Source organism: Podarcis cretensis (genome assembly GCF_951804945.1).
Source record: "Podarcis cretensis genome assembly, chromosome: 6".
Lineage (NCBI taxonomy): Eukaryota > Metazoa > Chordata > Lepidosauria > Squamata > Lacertidae > Podarcis > Podarcis cretensis.
In genome coordinates, this window is record NC_137175.1 from 101,411,316 (window position 1) to 101,431,758 (window position 20,443).

General features: G+C 43.9%; 1 long non-coding RNA gene across 1 annotated transcript; it reads right to left on the reverse strand.

Annotated features, from left to right (window-relative positions):
- Positions 1-7,608: 7,608 nt before the first annotated feature.
- LOC307218899 lies at positions 7,609-20,402 on the reverse strand. The gene is made up of 3 exons (XR_013840093.1): positions 19,811-20,402; positions 12,333-12,495; positions 7,609-11,447 (listed from the first exon to the last, which is right to left on the reverse strand). It is a non-coding gene; the product is annotated as an uncharacterized lncRNA (long non-coding RNA).
- Positions 20,403-20,443: the final 41 nt, after the last annotated feature.

Consider the following 20,443-nt stretch of genomic DNA (forward strand, 5'->3'; position numbering starts at 1 on the left):
ATAATTTAATTTAATATGTTATGTTTTAACGTCTTCTCTTTCATCAATTTCATCAAATCATTTTTACTTAATCCTTTATATCATTTCTACCAAAACCACCTACCTAACTTTCTTTTTCCAACATCTTTCTAACAGTCCTTAATTTTACAATATTTTTGAAGATATACTTTAAATTTTTTCCAATCTTCTTCCACCGACTCTTCTCCTTGGTCCCGGATTCTGCCAGTCATCTCAGCCAATTCCATATAGTCCATCACTTTCGTCTGCCATTCTTCTTGGGTGGGTAATTCTTGTGTCTTCCAATACTTTGTGATGAGTATTCTTGCTGCTGTTGTGGCGTACATAAAAAAGTTCTATCCTCCCTTCGCACCAATTGGCCAACCATGCCCAGGAGAAAGGCCTCTGGTTTCTTCAGGAAGGTATATTTAAATACCTTTTTTTATTTCATTATAAATCATCTCCCAGAAGGCCTTAATCCTAGGTCATGTCCACCAAAGGTGAAAAAATGTGCCCTCAATCTCTTTACATTTCCAACATTTGTTATCGGGCAAGTGATAAATTTTTGCCAGCTTGACTGGGGTGAGGTACCACCTGTAAATCATTTTCATTATATTCTCTCTTAAGGCATTACCTTACCCGTGGTCCATAACTGTTCCCAGTCAGCCATCATAATGTTATATCCAAAGTCTTGTGCCCATTTAATCATAGCAGATTTAATCATTTCATCTTGTGTATTCCATTTCAACAGCAAGTTATACATTCTTAATAAATTCTTAGTTTTAGGATCTAACAATTGTGTTTCCAATTTAGATTTTTCCACCTGAAAACCAATTTTCTTATCCAAATTGTAAACCTCCCTTATTTGATAATAGTGTAACCAATCTCGTACTTTAGTTTTTAAACTATCAAAGCTCTGCAGCTTTAGTCTATCTCCATCTTGTTCCAAAATTTCCCAATATTTTGGCCAATTTGTCTCCATATTACGTTTTTTCAGAGCCTTAGCCTCCATTGGTGACAGCCACCTTGGTGTTTTACTTTCAAGCAAATCCTTATATCTCATCCAAACATTAAACAATGCTTTCCTGACAATATGGTTTTTAAAGGCCTTATGCGCTTTAACCTTGTCATACCACAAATATGCATGCCATCCAAAAACATTATTAAAACCTTCCAAATCCAAGATGTCCGTGTTTTCAAGAAGCAGCCAATCTTTCAGCCAGCAAAATGCGGCTGATTCATAATAAAGTTTAAGGTCTGGCAGGGCAAATCCACCTCTTTCTTTAGCATCAGTTAAAATCTTAAATTTTATTCGAGGTTTCTTGCCCTACCAAACAAATCTTGAGATATCTCTCTGCCATTTCTTGAAGCAGTCCATCTTGTCCAAAATTTGGAGTGTTTGAAACAAAAACAACATCCTAGGCAATACATTCATCTTTATCACAGCAATTCGGCCCAACAGTGATAACTTCAATTTTGACCATATTTCTAAGTTCTTTTTCACTTCCATCCAACATTTTTCATAGTTGTCTTTAAATAAATTCACATTTTTAGCAGTCATGTGAACTCCTAAATATTTCACTTTCTTAACCAATATTAATCCTGTCTCCTTCTGAAACCTTTCTTTCTCAGTCTCTGTTAAATTTTTCTCTAGCACCTTAGTTTTCAACTTGTCCAACTTAAATCCCGCAACTTGACCAAATTCTTGAATTAATTGCAATACTCTTTTAGTACTGGATTCTGGCTCCTGTAATGTCAAAACTAAGTCATCAGCAAAAGCTTTCAATTTATACTGTTTAGCTCCGAGTTGTATACCTTTAACCAATTGGTCCTTTCTAATCATATTGAGCAAAACCTCCAGGACCGATATAAAAAGCAATGGGGAGATTGGGCAGCCCTGTCGTGTTCCTTTTTCAATCTTAAAATCTTCTGTAACTACATTGTTCACAATTAACTTAGCCTTTTGTTCTGAATAAATTGCACCTATACCGTTTTCAAACCCTTGGTCTACCCCCATTCCCTGTAAGTTTTTCTTCATAAAACTCCAAGAAATATTGTCAAAGGCTTTCTCCGCGTCCACAAATATCAAAACTGCTTTAGTATTAATATTCACTTGTAATTTTTCTAAAATGTTAATTATGTTCCTTGTGTTATCTGACAAATGTCTCCCTGGGAGAAAACCCGCTTGATATTTATGGATTTCTTCTACCAAAACTTTTTTTAACCTTTTAGCCATAATTTCTGCAAAAATTTTATAATCCACATTAAGTAAAGATATGGGTCGGTAGTTCTTAAGCTGTGTCTTTTCCAATTCTGTTTTCGGTATAAGTGTAATATAAACTTCTTTCCACGACTCGGGTGCCTCCCCCCCCCCCAAGTATTTTGTTACAAACTTCCTTCAAAGGCTGTACTAACCATTCTTTCAAAGATCTGTAATATCTTGCAGTCAAGCCATCCGGCCCTGGAGATTTGCCCAATTTCATATTCTGGATGGCTCCTTCTGCCTCTTGGTCAGTTATTTTGTGGTTTAACATTAATTTATTCTCTTGAGAGATTTTTTGTAATCCATTTATTCTCAAAAATCGATCAATGTCTAATTCTTTCTGAGCCTCCTGAGTATATAGCTGTTTAAAATACTTCTCCACAGGATTCTGTATGTTCTTTCCATCCACCACCAAGTTCGTAATAGTGTTGAGTTTTTGTCTTTTTTTCATTTGCCATGCCAGCAGTTTCCCACACTTATTCGCTGATTCAAATGTCTTTTGTCTCATCTGTTTGATCTTCCATTCTATTTCCTGATTCATCAATTTCGTATATTGTACTTGATATAACTTTATCTCTTTCAGGATCTCCTGTGATTTCGGTTTCGCCCTCAGTCTCTTTTCTCCATCCTTTATTTTCTCCAATATATTTTCCCTTTTTTTCATTTTGAACTCTTTTCTTGATTGCATTTTGTTGTATCAAAAACCCTCTCATAACTGCTTTACTTGCGTCCCAAATCACTCTTTTTTCAGTAGTGGTGTTCATATTTATCTCAAAATAGTCTCTCAAGTTTTTCTGGGCCTTTTTAGTGATTTCCTCATTCCTAAACAAGGAGTCATTCATCCTCGATCTAAAGGGACCAATTGGTGTTAATGTCATTTCCATCTTCACTGCACTGTGGTCGGAGCAAGTTTTAGGGCAAATTTCCACTTTTTTTTGTCTTCGGGGCCAGTCCCCTAGTTACCCAGATTTGGTCAATTCTCGTCCATGTCATTTTGGCTTCAGAGAAGAAAGTTCCTTCTCTTCCCAAGCGGTTCTTAGTTCTCCAGATATCAACAAGATCCATATTGTCAGTCATTTCAAATAACGTCTTTGGTAATCTACCATCTTTTGTCACCGTTTGTCTTTGGGCTTTGTCCATATTCGTAGACACCACTCCCATCAAGATCATGTTATAATCTAAATAGTCCAATAAAATTTCATACAATTTCTTAAAAAATTCCAATTTTCCCTCATTCGGTGCATAGATACTTACTATCAAAAATTTCTCTCCTTGTAGTTGAATTTCAATTGCAACAAATCTTCCTTGGTCATCTTTAAATAGAAATTTCGGTGACAGGCTTTCCTTTGCATAAAGTACTACTCCTCTTTTTTTAACTTTATCTGATGAAATAAATTCTTCTCCTAATCTTTCGTTAGACAAAATTTTCCGATGTAGCCTTGTCACATGTGTTTCTTAGAATCATAGAATCATAGAGTTGGAAGAGACCACAAGGGCCATCGAGTCCAACCCCCTGCCAAGCAGGAAACACCATCAGAGCACTCCTGACATATGGTTGTCAAGCCTCTGCTTAAAGACCTCCAAAGAAGGAGACTCCACCACACTCCTTGGCAGCAAATTCCACTGTCGAACAGCAAATTCCACTGTCGAACAGCTCCTTGGCAGCAAATTCCACTGTCGAACAGCTCTTACTGTCAGGAAGTTCTTCCTAATGTTTAGGTGGAATCTTTTTTCTTGTAGTTTGGAACCATTGCTCCGTGTCCGCTTCTCTTGGAGGCAAATCAAATCCAAATGTTCTTTTCTCAATATGTAAAATACTCTCCCCCTCCTTTCCTGGGAGTTCAGTCCGTTAACATTCCAACTTAATACTTGCAGTGTCATGATGTAATTACTCTCCTTCTCCTCCAACAGCGCCCAGTAGTTTGTCTATATCAGTCGGTGGCGTTGGTTTCCCTTTTTTTGGTGAACACTTGTCCAGTACGGCTGGCTCTTTTCCAAGTCCTTTCTGCAGATCTTCTCCGTGTGTTCTCAAAAACTTATCTTTTTCCTCCACTGATCTTATTTTATCTTCCTTCCGTTAAAGCTGAAAGATAGGCCTTGGGGGAATTCCCACCTGAAAATGATGTTGTTTTTTCTCAATAGTTCTTAAAGTTCTTAACCCGAGGTAATATTTCTGGGTTAGCAGAGTCTGTAACCTGAAGCGTATGTAACCTGAGGTGCCACTGTATTTTCCTCCAGAGCGGACTGTGGGAACCAATGACCTCTTAGAACAATTGGTCTTTAGGTTTAGGTTTATGGGAGACTGCACCCCCTTACTCCACTCACCAACACCTTGCCATTCCCCCCACGTTAACCCCCATGGGCTTCCCCATAATAATAATAATAATAATAATAATAATTTATTATTTATACCCCGCCCATCTATTTTTTATCTTGCAGGTAAAAGTGAAACACTAGAATTGCATATATCAGATTTAATCATGACATTTCTCTCTAGTTTCCCTGTTGTGGGTGAATCCAGAAGTGTTAAGAATGTGGGCCAGCAGGATCCACAAAATTAATAATAATAATAATAATAATAATAATAATAATAATAATATTTATACCCCACCCATCTGGCTGGGTTTCCCCAGCCACTCTGTGCGGCTTCCAACACAATATTAAAATACAATCCTTCAGATATTAAAAGCTTCCCTAAACAGGGCTGCCTTCAGATGTCTTCTAAAAGTCTGGTAGTTGTTTTTTCCTTTGGTGGGAGGGTGTTTCACAGGGCTGGCGCCACTACTGAGAAGGCCCTCTGCTTGGCTCCCTGTAACTTCGCTACTTGTAGTGAGGGAACCGCCACAAGGCCCCCAGAGCTGGACCTCCGGGCAGAACGATGGGGGTAGGTATACTGGACAGAGGCCGTTTAGGGTTTTAAAAGTCAGCACCGACACTTTGAATTGTGCTTGGAAACATACTGGGAGCAAATGTAGGTCTTTCAAGACTGGTGTTGTGGTCCTGGCAGTCTCTCCCAGTCACCAGTCTAGCTGCCGCATTCTGGATTAGTTGTAGTTTCCGGGTCACCTTCAAAGGTAGCCCCACGTAGAGCGCATTGCAGTAACCCAAGCGAGAGATAACTAGTGTATGCACTACTCTGGCGGGACAGACTGTGGGCAGGTAGGGTCTCAGCCTGCGTACTAGATGGTAGACAGCTGCCCTGGACACAGAATTGACCTGCGCCTCCATGGACAGCTACGAGTCCAAAATGACTCCCAGGCTGCGTGCCAGGTCCTTCAGGGGCAGTTATCCCATTCAGGATCAGGGAGTCCTCCACACCTGCCCATTTCCTGTCCCCCCAAAACAGTACTTGTCTTGTCCGGATTCAACCTCAATCTGTTAGCCGCCACCCATCCTCCAACCACATCAACACTCAACCATTACACTTTACAACTACTAAGCTCACTTTCATCTTCCTAACCCCACTTCTGAAGACACTTCTCTCTTCTGTTCTGCATACCTGCTTTACACCCTTTTTAACATTTATGCCCATGCCATCTCCTCCCCTTCCTTTTGTGCACCCCGATGTCAGGGCCTCGCTGGATGAGGAAGAGTTGTGCGCATTAACCACCCAATAATGTCCCCCCCTCCCCGGATTACACAGAAGAGGAAGCCCAGAGGGGCTCCTCCTCCTTGTAGTTTATGGCTGCTTAGGAGGAGTCCAGAGGAAGAGGACTAGAAAGGGAAGGAGGGGGCAGACAAGTCTCAGCAATGTACCGTATTTTTCGCTCTATAACATGCACTCGACCATAACACGCACGTAAGTTTTTAGAGGAGGAAAATCCGTAGGCATGCCACCCGTAGGCATTCCCTCCATAACACGCACAGACATTTCCCCTTACTTTTTAGGAGGAAAAAAGTGAGTGTTATGGTGCAAAAAATACAGTATTCACCTTGACTTTTTTGAATTAAAAAGCTGATCGCACTTCAAGTTTTCCTTCTGACCTGTGGATGAACCTGCCTTCCTGATAGCCCAAACACCCGCTTGCACACAAAACTACCCCATGGTAACGTGCACCTTCCTCCTCCGCATCCTTTTCGCCTTCTAATTATGAAGCCACCATACCCTTCTACTCTGTGGACCCTTTTATGCCCCTGCTTTAATCTTCACGCCTATTTTGATGCCTCTTACTCACACAGATATATGGGGGTATTTGGAGAGGGGTAGCACCTCTGCTGGTGGACATGTCATGTTCCTCCAGGGGTAGTTTGCCCACCTTCGGTCCCCATCATGCACTCAGCTCTCACCTTTGGCTCCTAGAAGCTGTCAGTATGCGATAGCAGCCACCCCCCCCCCAAATGGATTTATCTGGCCAGCTAAACCAGGTGAGGGGAGCCAATGGGTCTCAAACCCTTGGCGAGTTAGGGACTTCTCCTGCATGGAAAGGCAGGGTCCAGCAGATTGAGTGGATGAGAGCAAGAGGGGGTCCAACGATCAAGAAGGCAGTTTCTGCAGGTGTTGTTGAGGTATGTGAGGGGCAGATGGGGCTTGTCCACCTGGGAAGGTAGCCCATCTAGAAGGAAATTGATCCTAAACCTCCGCTGCCTTGTGGGATATCTTCAGGAGAAGTAAAGACTCAGAAGTAAACCCTATACGAATCCGGAGTAGAGTCCCTAAAATGATTAGATGAAAATGGTACGCATCTGACATCACCTGCAGCTGAACTGGTGCCAAATGTATTGCTCTGCTTTCCTTTGGACCATATCAGCAAGGCCAAGGGGTGGGGTCTTGTCTGGACAGCACAGAACCTCCATACACAGTCCAGGTTTGTGTCACAGGGAGCTCACTTCAATGCTGCTAACACAGTGGTTTGACTTCACCCCCAGAGATGCATTTCATTGTTTCTTGAGACAAGTCGGATGCCAACAATACTTGCACAGATCACCCCCATATCCACACCTTAGCTTCTCTCCTATTCTGCATCCCCCTTTGCATGCACCCATGATATGTTATTCCATCTTTAAGATGAATGGAATCTTAAGAGCAAGCCTCCCAGTTAGCTTCTTCAGTTAAGATCAGTTGGGGGGTGCTGCACACATGTGGGTGGTTTGCCTGCTCACAAAATATCTCTTCTGCTGTAAATTACTACATTGAATCTTGCACTTAATGTTGAGCACACCACATTGTACAAGAAGTGAAATACATTGTGGGAAGGTATTATGGAATATTTGCGGCCTCTGCATCCTTTATCTCACACAAGGCAGTTGAGCAATGGCAGAGAGAGATGTTTGAGTACAGCAAGAATGGTCGTACGGTGAGAGGGGGAAAGTGGTTGTTTTAAACAATGGCAGAAGTTTGAATAAAGCAGTAATGGCCATACATAATTTTATTTGTTTCACCTTTTCCTAGTTCAAATCATGTTTAAGGCGGCTTACAACATGAAAAAATATAAATTGCAAACATAACAAAAGTGGTCATAAACAAAACATCAAAAAGTATGCAACCAAATTAAACCATTTCCACATAAATTATGTAGTAACATTGAAAGGAGAAATGGCAGTTTTAAACAGCAGGAAAGGTTTGAGTAAAGCAAGGATGGTGGAACACTGAGGGGTTTTTTAAAAGTTCTAACAAGAAATTAAAGAGATGGGTTCAAAACAGACGCTAACTCCAAAAAGCTAACATTCCTAACTTCCTTCTTGTTGTACTCAAACCTTATTTTAAACAGTCACTTCCTCTCCTCAGTGTTACCCCTGCTTGCTCTACTTAGACTTCTACCATTGTTTAAAATGTCCCCTTTTTATGTCTCAGTGCTCCCACCCTCCCCTGCCATGACTTTATGCAAATCCAGGATGGCAATGTGGCAATGCAAATCCTCCAATGCAATGATTCTTACATTTCTATTATATACAATGTTTGCATATAAAAAGATAACAAATGTAGCAAATGTGCTTTTGTTTTCCAAATATAAAATGCATGTAAACAAATTTTAAGTACAATTTGCACTATCTTCTGCCTTTTAAATAAGTTGTGACTGCATATTCATATTTCACTTTCTCATTCAAATAGTAGTAGTAATAATTTTTTGGCATTCTCCAGTGTCTTGCATTATCCGGTTCTAAGCATCATAATATAAATTAGGAAAAAAAACCCATACAGTGGTACCTCGCAAGACGAATGCCTCGTAAGACGAAAAACGCGCAAGACGAAAGGGTTTTTCGATTTTTGAGTTGCTTCGCAAGACGATTTTCCCTATGGGCTTGCTTCGCAAGATGAAAACGTCTTGCGAGTTTGTTTCCTTTTTCTTACGTCCCAGGCACCGGGCGGCCGCGCGGATGAGTCGGCGCTGGCGGGAGCCTCGTTTGTGGGCACTGCCGCCTCCGCCTCGTCGCCTCTCCCTTCCAAATCCTGCGCGCAGCGCCCGTACAGGATAGCCAGCACCAGCAGCGCCAAGAGCAGCGCGGCCAAGAGTAGCGCCAGCAGCGCGGTGGACTTTTTGCCTACGTAGAAGTCCGAGCGCAACTTGACGGTCATGGTGGCTGGTTGAAAGCAAGGGGGGAGCCTGAGCGACTGAGGAAGAAATTCAGCACAGGATCCGTGCTTCGCAAGACGAAAAATATCGCAAAATGAAACAACTCGCAGAACGAATTAATTTCGTCTTGCGAGGCACCACTGTAGATTGCTTTCTGATGGCTCCCAAGAGGATGGTGTTTTGGAGATCAAAGTCCAACCCCCAGAAATTCTGCTCTGGAAACAACATTGAGCAGCAGCAGCTGGAAAATATTATCCTTTATACTGTCACGCTAAATATGTACCGTATTTTCCGGCCCATAGGGCGCACCTAGTTTTCAGGGGGGAAATCAAGGAAAAAATACCCCCCCCCCCCGCAGCTCTGGGAGCAGCGGACAGGTTGCATGCAGCCTGTGCGCTACTCCAAGACCTCCTTCCTGCTTTTGCGGGAGGTGGCGGAATTCCCCCACCTCCCACAAAAGCCCACAGGAGCCGCACGCGACTCCTGCGGGCTTTTCGACCAGGAGGGAGAAGGGACTGAAATGGCCAGTCAGTCCCTTCTCCCTCCTCGGGGAAAAGCCCCCAAGAGCAGTGTGCTCTTTAAAGGCTGGGCGGCTCCTGCGGGCTTTTCTACGAGGTGGGGGAATTCTCCCACCTCGTAGAAAAGCCCGCAGAAGCCGCACAGCCCCTTTAAAGAGCGTGCGGCTTTTGCGGGAGGTGGGGGAATTCCCCCATCTCCCGCAAAAGCCCACAGGAGGGAGAAGGGACGGACTCGGCCAGTCAGTCCCTTCTCCCTCCTTGGGGAAAAGCAGGCAAAAGCCACACGCTCTTTAAAGGCTGGCGGCTCCTGCGGGCTTTTCGACCCAGCTTGTGGTGCTGGCGATGGGCGGAAGCGCTGCTTTCCCCCACCGCCAGCCTCAAAGCCAGGTCGGAGAGTAGCGGGAAGGCGTTGTGCGCCTTCCCACTGCCCTCCAATCCTCTGGGGCTGGCGATGGGGGGAAGCGCTGCTTTCCCCCACCGCCAGCCTCAAAGAGCAGACTCTCTTGACTTCAGTGAAAGCAACGCGAAGCCTCTGGAGCGCAGGCTTCCTAGGCTTCGCATTGCTATCGCTGAAGCCAAGGAGCCGGCATTCGCCCCATAGGACGCACACACATTTCCCCTTCATTTTTGGAGGGGGAAAAGTGCGTCCTATAGGGCGAAAAATACGGTACTTCTAATGCTTTTATACTGTGCTTTCAGTGTTAGCTTGCTTTGACAATTTTAACAGAAAAGCAGGGTATAAACTTAATCTACTCTAAAAAGAAGTCAACCTTACTTTAGATATATTTTCAGTCGATTTTATATAATTTTTGTGTACAGCCGTTTCATAAAACTCTACTTGTGGAAGGAGGCATCACTCCCCCTCTCCCTGCAATGACCTGCTTTGCATTCTATAACAGTGTGCATGTTACAGGCATTATAAAAGCACTGTTTTCTATATGTTCTTTAATTAAAATGGTAGATGGGTATAAAATAGCTGGTGCCAGAACGTGAAATGTAGAAATCGATTTGGAACTTTCATACCATTTACATTCATCAGGTTCCTTTGCTATAACTGTTTTCAACACCAGTTAAATACATGTGTTTAGATGAACCTATCCAAATATGTAAAGTTACTGTGTATACTGTGTAATGTGCAATTTTATTTTATGATGTATATTTTAAACTGCTTATTTTATTTATATTTTGAGTTTAAGGTAAACTTACATTAAACTTGACTTTTATTGTTCATTTTTGTGTACATTTTAGATTCTCTGTAAACCCAACGTAGCAGTTTTTACAATTAAGTAGCATACAAATTATGATCAAATAAAATTCTATTTTCAATTTGATAATACTACTCACAGTCATCAGGTTACTGGTCAACTTATAATTGGAAAAATGCATAAACCAGTAGCTAAAGCAAGAGTAGGCAAACTTTTTGCATCCAATGGCTACATCCAGTCCAGTGGGGGGGGGGCAGTTGGGGTCCATGTGCCAATGGTGTAGTTCACGTGTGTGCAAGTGTGCACACAGGAGAGCATAGTCTTTTCAGCCTGCTAAACAACTCTTTGAGGCATGTGGACTTTATGAGGAGGAAGGCACAGGATGGCAACTTTCAACATGTGTCCTTATCATCATCATCATCATCATCATCATCATCATCATCATCATAGAAATAGATTGTATATCACCCTTCATGTGAAGATCTCAGGGTGGTTCACAGCATAAAAATACATAATAAAAACAAGAACAAAAAACAAACAAACTATTGCCTCTCAGCAAACTTTGCAGGGGGGAGATAAATTTGGCAGGTGGGAAGACAGCTTGGGCACCCACACCAGAAAAGCTGGTGTTTAGTACATTTGACCATGTGGTCTCCTGTCATAGTTATTTATAAATCTGCTTTGTAGTTTATGCAGCATCTATGAGTAGTTGAGTTTGTAAAGCTACCACACACCATCTCACTAGCAAGAGACATTAAGATTGCCATCCTCTGCACACTTTAGAATAAGTCCCCATTGAACACCTCGGCCCCCGTGGTGCTGAATTTTCAAGGCAGGAAATGGCAACGAGCTGTAGTACATTTAAGAATTTTAACAGTGTTCCTGACCAGTTGCATTTGTGGCATATAATTTTCAGGTCTGGTTTGGAAGTGAAAGATTTGAGTCACTTAACCTAAAAAGCAAAACATACAAAGGGCAATTGTTAGTGATTTTGGTATTTTCAGAACATGAAACATATAATGCTCCAATTGGTTTTAGAGAACCTACTCAAATATGTAGCAGTTTTTAGTGTTCAGCAGAAATGCTCCATTTGCTGAACAATATCATACAGCAAATTCACTCTTACTGTTGATAGATGGATAATGACACTAGGACAATCATTATCTCCGTGGCAACAGTACTGCATATGTCAGAGGAACATTGCACATGGAGCGGATGCTACTTTTTACAGTCCTGCCTCGGCTTCCTCAGTCAGATATTCTTTCTGCAAAGCCAATATGCCCAGAGTACAAGAGCAACTAAGGGCAATTCCAAGGCTGCAGATTTACTGCAATGAATGGATAAGCTTGGCATGCCATGAAAGTGAGTCTTGTGATACCTTCAGAACCAACAAATGCATTGTGGTGTGTTTTGGTAGGAGCCCGTACCAATGCTTCTGAAGGAGGCCCGTGCCTACAAGTTTAAACTACACATGCACTAGTCTTTAAAGAAGCACAATAGTGTTGCTTTCTCTGTGGTCAGCCAACATGGGTACCTTTCTACAATTTATTCAAAACACTTAGTAAATGTTCATTGCTGATGGTTTTCAACAGCAGACAGCCATATGCTTCTGCACAGCCCATAGGTGAATATGAACCAGCCATTCTCTGAATTTTGTTCCCCACTCCTAGCAATTAGCATGCCAAATAATACCAGCTCTGGTCCTGGAGGCTCCATTTAGCAATTGGAATGATCAGCAATACTGATCTTCCCAGACTAGTTTCATATTATGTCCCAGTTCTATTAAATTCAACTGAACACATTTCCATTAATATTAACTAAGATGGGAAGTACTTGCCTTTTTGAGAATTTGGCCTTTCTTTACTAACTTCCATTCCAATGAGTCAGCTCATTGACAGCTTATTGCAGTCGGTTTCAGGCAGGAATTCAAGGTCAATGTCAAATGTAGCCATTGATATGCTCAGTGAAGAGGTAATTTTGTTCAATTACAAAAGCAACACCTGAAATAAAAGGCAGAACCTATAAATTGGGGCTCTTTGCAGAAGACCTAATGGTCACAACACCAGACCCCCTAAACCAGGGGTCAGAAAACTTTTTCAGCAGGGGGCCGGTCCATTGTCCCTCAGACCTTGTGGGGGCCAGACTATATTTTGAAGGGGGGAATTAACAAATTCCTATGCCCCACAAATAACCCAGAGATGCATTTTAAATAAAAGCACACATTCTACTCATGTAAAAACACCAGGCAGGCCCCACAAATAACCCAGAGATGCATTTTAAATAAAAGGACACATTCTACTCACGTAAAAACACGCTGATACCCGGACCGTCCACGGGCCAGATTTAGAAGGTGATTGGGCCGGATATGGCCCCTGGGCCTTAGTTTGCCTACCCATCCATAATTAGGGAACTCAACACATTTGCAACAGTGTCAGACCTACAGGTAAACTTTGCAAAGTCTGAGGCTATGTGCTTCAACACCCCCCCCCATACCCAAAAAGAATTCACAAACATCACTAAGATAAAACTTTCCCGCACCAAGTTCAGATACCATGGGGTACAAATAACCAGAAACCTCAACAAATTATACCTCCACAACCACAACCCCTTGTGGCGACAAATCAACTAAGACCTGAAGAGATGGAACAATACCAGCTTCATTCTCTCAGACAAACGTCATGATCAAAATGATCACCCTCCCAAATCAACCTACCTGTTCCAAACTCTCCTAATCTGAATTCCCCCAGCCCAACTTCACAAATGGCAGAAAAAAATACACGTGCCCTATTTTTCACTCTAAGACGCACCAAACCACAAGATGACCTAGTTTTTGGAGGAGGAAAACAAGAAAAAAAATATTCTGAATCTCAGAAGCCAGAACAGCAAGAGGGATCGCTGCGCAGTGAAAGCAGCAATCCCTCTTGCTGTTCTGGCTTCTGGGATAGCTGCGCAGCCTGCATTCGCTCCATAAGATGCACACACATTTCCCCTTACTTTTTAGGAGGGAAAAAGTGAGTCTTATAGAGCAAAAAATACGGTATTTATATTCTCACATAATAAACCAAGAATAAGCCCCAAATACCTGCACTTCCCCTCCTCAGAAGGAAGATGGGGAATCCCCAACATAGAATCATATTACACCGCCAACTAAGTATGCCACATAATCCCATATATTCTAGAAGACGAGATGAAACAATGGGTACACTTGGAGAGAGACACAACTGAAAATACCCCCACCACAGCATACCCATTCCTCTCAAACAAAATAAGGGAATTCCCACAACACTAAACAGGTTTACACAGACCATGCTTAAAGCATGGAAAGAATAAGTAGGTAAATTGTCCCCAACCCCATCCCCACTAATACCCCTGGCACACCACCCACTATTCCACCACGCAGAACAAAACCTTCAGATAAAAACCTGGCAGGCCAAAGGCTTATACCTCCTAGCAGACTTCTACGAAAACAACAAATCCATATCAAAACAAGAAATAAAAGACAAACTAGGGCATACCCAGATGCCCTGGCTAACACACCACCAATTACATGCCCTCCTAAGCAACCCAATTGTAAAATCAGCAGCAACTAGGCCCTTGACAACCTTCAAAAACCTCCTCCTAACAACAAAGGGACATGGCAAAGGGCTGGTATCCACAATATACAAAATACTGCTCCAAAACCCCACAAACCCCCTTGACGTAATCAAAAAACAATGGGAGGATGACATAGGCTATGAGATTAACCAACTCTTCTGGACAGCAGTCACACAAGAAATATACAAAATAACTAAACAAGTATTAACTAAACAATAACTAAACAAGTAATGCCCACTCATACCACAAAGAGCTCATAACCCACCTACTCTCAGCAGCCAGAAGCAGCCAGAAGCAGCCAGAAACATGATAGCCAGACACTGGAGAGACCTGTCAAGAGTAAGCATGGACCAATGGTATCAAATAGTATGGGAAACAGCCTTCTTAGAAAAACTAACCAATAAACTGAAACTGACACAGGGACAAATAGAAGAAGATGCCTTCACCCCAACAACAAAAATCCCCCAACAGCATACAAATCAATCTGGCTAACCTGATTAAAAAATACACTCACTCACAGCTCACACACAAAAACAAATCTCACTACAGCCAACCAACCACACCCTAAGCCACACCCAACATCTCTCACCGCCAAGGAAATACAACAATTGAATAGCAAGTCCGTATTTTTCGCTCTATAACACGCACCTGACCATAACACGCACATCGTTTTTAGAGGAGGAAAACAAGGGAAAAAACATTCTGAATGAAACAGTGGATGTATCATTTTTGGGCTTCATGCTGTGGCCACAGACATGTGATCTGATGGTGAATTTGGGGTGACCCAATGCCAAAATCCTGAGAATTCCTGTGGATCCATGCTTTGTAACCACGTTTTTGCACCACTGCAGCCCCAGGCAACAGTGGGTGCGTGATTTTTTTGGTGCAGGCTGTAGCCATGGACATGCTATGTGATCTGATGGTGAATTTGGGGTGACCCAATGCAAAGATCCTGAGAATCCCTGTGGATCCATGCTTTGTAACCACATTTTTGCACCATTGCAGCCCCAGGCAACAGTGGGGGCGTGATTTTTTGGGGGCAGGCTGTAGCCATGGACATGCTATGTGATCTGATGGTGAATTTGGGGTGACCCAATGCAAAGATCCTGAGAATCCCTGTGGATCCATGCTTTGTAACCACATTTTTGCACCACTGCAGCCCCAGGCAACAGTGGGTGCGTGATTTTTTTGGTGCAGGCTGTAGCCATGGACATGCTATGTGATCTGATGGTGAATTTGGGGTGACCCAATGCAAAGATCCTGAGGATCCATGTGGATCTATGCTTTGTAACCACGTTTTTGCACCATTGCAGCCCCAGGCAACAGTGGGTGCGTGATTTTGGGGGGGCAGGCTGTAGCCATGGACATGCTATGTGATCTGATGGTGAATTTGGGGTGACCCAATGCAAAGATCCTGAGGATCCATGTGGATCTATGCTTTGTAACCACATTTTAAGTGGGGAGCGAAGGAAAAACAAAGAAGGGACATTAGAGGGGTGTGCAGAGAAGCAGCTGGCTAAGAATGCAGGAGAGGGATTTAACGGGTTGGAGGAAAAAAAGGCAAAAGTTTCCCCCCACCCAAGCCAGCCATCTCTCTCTCTCTCCCCCCCCCTCCCCCTCCCTCCCTCCCCCTCTCTCTCTCCCTCCCCCCTCTCTCTCCCTCTCCCCCAGCAGCACCGGAGCACAGAGAGGAATTCCTCTCTGCTTGCCTGGAGGGGAGGGGCTTTCCCTGCTCTTTGTTCCGTTTCAGCAAACACAGCAACGAAACAGAGGAGGGTGGGCAGTAAGACCCTGAGGCAGAATGCAGGAAAGCAGCCGCTTCCTCTTTTCAGGTTTCCCTTCTCCGTGAAGCGCCGCGATTTGATTTTTGCCTGATTTTTCGGCTCCAGGGACCACACATTCGCTCTATAACACACACAGACATTTCCCCTTCCTTTTTAGGAGAAAAAATCTGCGTGTTATAGAGGGGAAAATACGGTAATGCTGACACCACCCCTCAGACACACTGAGTAATAGAAGCATAATCACCCAACTCAATCCCACTTGGCACTCTCCTCCCCCCTTTTCTTCTCCTTCCTAATTGTTTAAACCAATTCATAAACCAAGAACTTATACATTGACCACTAATAATGCAACATATGTTGTAGATATTTATCCACATTTATTATGCTATTTTTTGTGATATACAAATGACATGAGGAAACTTGGTATACTTATTTGTATAACGATATTCTTGTTTATAAAACCCAATAAAAAAACAAAAGAAAAAAGCAACACCTGGATAGCTCAGTTGGTTTAAGTGTGATGCTGATAATGCCAAGGTTTGCAAGTTTTATTTCTGTGTGGGATAGCTGCATATTCTTGCATTGCAGGGAGTAGATGATCCTTAGGGTCCCTTCCAACTCTGATTTATTATATAATCCAAAAGGCTTGCAGGCTGCCAAAGAGAAAAGATAACCTGAGTGCATGGTGCAACAAATTCTTGAGTTTCCATTTACCAAAGGGGCTGTGGAATGTTAGCTACCAATATTGCTCTACAAAACTGATCAGCGCCAGAGATTAATTTGAACTTAAGGCATTATGCATGCGCAATGCAAATAACAACAGGTTGTGGGCATCCATCTGTCTCAGGAGACAATGGAGGAGTGTGCCTTTGAGAGTGAGGTCAACTGTTGGACGGTTGCAGCGTCTGCTGTGACTATAGGGTCTGATGATGATGATAATAATGATGATAATAATAATAATAATAATAATAATAATAATAATAATAATAATATAATATTTATACCCTGTCCATCTGGCTGGGTTTCCCCAGCCCCTCTGGGCAGCTTCCAACAGAATATTAAAATACAATAGTCTATTAAACATTAAAAGCTTCCCTAAACAGGGCTGTCTTCAGAGGTCTTCTAAGAGTCTGGTAGTTGTTTTTCTCTTTGACATCTGATGGGAGGGAGTTCCACAGGGAGGGCGCCACAACCGAGAAGGCCCTCTGCCTGAGTTCCCTGTAACCTCACTTCTCACAGGGAGGGAACAGCCAGAAGGCCCTCGGCACTGGACCTCAGGGTCCGGGCAGAATGATGGAGGCGGAGACGCTCCTTCAGGTATAGTGGACCGAGGCCGTTTAGGGCTTTAAAGGTCAGATGTGGGAGAGAAAAGTTTTGTTACAGTTGGGGCAGATGAAGGCGTCCGGTTGCGCTGCTGCAGATACACCATGGTATTTCTTCTTTCTGTACTCCTCCCAGCAGTCATGGAGCATCCATGAGCAACACAAACAACGACAACGACAAACTATAATAGTCAATAGCCACTGAGCCTAGAGCTTGCTGATCGGAAGGTTGGCAATTTGAATCCCCACGACAGGGTGAGCTCCTGTTGTTCGGTCCCAGCTCCTGCCCACCTAGCAGTTCAAAAGTACGTCAAATGCAAGTAGATAAATAGGTACTGCTCTGGTGGGAAGGTAAACTGCATTTCCATGCGCTGCTCTGGTTCCCCAGAAGTGGCTTATAGTCATGCTGGCCACATGACCTAGAAGCTGTCTACGAACAAACGCCGGCTCCCTTGGCCTATAGAGCGAGATGAGTGCGCAACCCCAGAGTCGTCTGCGACTGGAGCTAACGGTCAGTGATACCTTTACCTTTTTAGCTGAGAAGATCACTATATTATTGACCTAGATGTAGTAATCTCTTGAGCAAGGAACTTCAATGGAAAATGGCAGTTTGAAACTAATTACTAGTTAGGTAATTTTTATTGGTTTAGCAGTCAAATACACACAGGAAATAAAAAATACCCCATACAGTGGTACCTCAGGTTACGAACTTAATTCGTTCTGTTCTTAACCTCAAACTGTTCTTAACCTGAGATACCACTTTAGTTAACAGGGCCTCCCGCCACCGCACGATTTCTGTTCTCATCCTGAAGCAAAGTTCTTAACCCGAGGTACTATTTCTGGGTTAGTGGAGTCTGTAATCTGAAGCGTCTGTAGGCCGAGGTACCACTGTACATACATATGTAAACAAACTGTTTTAACTCATGTTATTTCTTGAGAAGATTAGTCCTCTCCAGGGAGATGACCAGAAGACAAATTTACATCTGCTTATTTACAAAGCATAAGAATGAGTACCATACTGTAGGTACTTTGAACAACCCTAGCGTGGCAAATGGGTGGCGCTGTGGGTTCAACCACAGAGCCTAGGGCTTGCCGATCAGAAGGTCGGTGGTTCGAATCCCCGCAACGGGGTGAGTTCCCGTTGCTCGGTCCCTGCTCCTGCCAAGCTAGCAGTTCGAAAGCACACCAAAAAGTACAAGTAGATAAATAGGTACCGCTCTGGCGGGAAGATAAACAGCGTTTCCGTATGCTGCTCTGGTTCGCCAGAAGCAGCTTAGTCATGCTGGCCACATGACCCAGAAGCTGTACGCCGGCTCCCTTGGCCAATAAAGCGAGATGAGCGCCGCAACTCCAGAGTCATAGAATCATAGAGTTGGAAGAGACCACAAGGGCCATCGAGTCCAACCCCCTGCCAAGCAGGAAGCACCATCAGAGCACTCCTGACATATGGTTGTCAAGCCTCTGCTTAAAGACCTCCAAAGAAGGAGACTCCACCACACTCCTTGGCAGCAAATTCCACTGTCCAACAGCTCTTACTGTCAGGAAGTTCTTCCTAATGTTTAGGTGGAATCTTTTTTCTTGTAGTTTGGAACCACTGCTCCGTGTCCGCTTCTCTGGAGCAGCAGAAAACAACCTTTCTCCCTCCTCTATGTGACATCCTTTTATATATTTGAACATGGCTATCATATCACCCCTTAACCTCCTCTTCTCCAGGCTAAACATGCCCAGCTCCCTTAGCTGTTCCTCATAAGGCATCATTTCCAGGCCTTTGACCATTTTGGTTGCCCTCCTCTGGACACGTTCCAGTTTGTCAGTCTCCTTCTTGAACTGTGGTGCCCAGAACTGGACACAGTACTCCAGGTGAGGTCTGACCAGAGCAGAGTCGGTTACGACTGAACCTAATGGTCGGGGTCCCTTTACCTTAGATGTTCAGAAAGCACTACACACTTCTGACAAAGAGCAAATTAAGCACATGCTGTTGAATTGTACCAAGGGGTTCATATGACAGTAAAGCAAGACCTGGTTCTGGATGGAGAGATTAACCTGTGATGTCAGCAAGAGTGGTGAAAACCTGGATCTAGAAGTGTCCAATTTATCTGCAACACCACCACATATGAAAGACAAATCTTTCCCCACATCCCATCCATCATATCAGAGATAAAGATGGGTCACTCTGATAAAGTCTAATGGGCACATCACCACCCAAAAATTGCCTTCCATGTCACCTCTTGGATTTTCGCTAAGTTTTTGAAGGAGGGCGAGTCCCCAAGCAGTCCCACATACTATATAGTCATTCATCTTTACCCCCAAATTTTAATGCTCATGCAGGGCCGATAGTTACATTGATAAGGAGCTTATAATTCCTTGAGGCTGCCCCTTTGAAGTCTAGAATACAGATCGCCAGTAAGTAGGAAATGAGCGTAGTTATTTCTGCACATTTACTACCCTTTGATTCCTAACATTTTTTGCAGACTGAGGAAGGTGAAAGGACCAAAGGTCTAAGTCGGTAGCAGGCAGCTCCTGATGTCCCTACGAACCTTGTGGGCTGCCGTAGACGAATACGGGGTTGGATGACGGGCGGGAAGCACCTTAAACAGAAAGCGCTGCACAAATACCTTCTTGCTGTTTCCTTGGTCCCACAGGCCCCATCTCGGCCGACCTCGGGCTGCTCGGACTTCCAATGGGTGGGGCGGAGGGGTTCGGACCGACCCCAGGCCTCTTCGCCCGGCGCAGGGCTAAGCGAGGCGGATCCCACGAAGGATGCGACGGACGCGAGCCGGGCTGCTCTTCTCTGTGCTCTTCCCGAGAACCGCCGAGGGGCCTGATCGGGCGGGCGGCGGGTCTGAGGCAGCTAGACGCTTAGCCTTGAAGCCCTTTAGCTTCGGAGGCCGGAAAACAGAAAACAAACACACCACCACCACGCCGGAAGCGGAAGTGCCGCCGCCGCCGCAAATCTCGTTTCTTCAAGACTCCAACTTTCCCCGCCTCCCATGGGAAAGTGACAGAAAGCCCCATCAATCACAGTACAGCGCGTCGCGGTACTTCCTTTGCGCAGTCATAGGAGGCAGCAACAGCTCCTCTACCGCAGGAGAGATTTTATTCAATGGACCCCGTGCGGTACGATTGGCCACTGGGGACGAATAGGAAGCGGCCGGCCGGCCTGGCCTCAATAGTCATTGGTAGCTTGAGTTCGACTGACAGGAATGCCTGCCTTTCCGTCGCGGCGCGTACGGGGCGGTGCTTAAGGA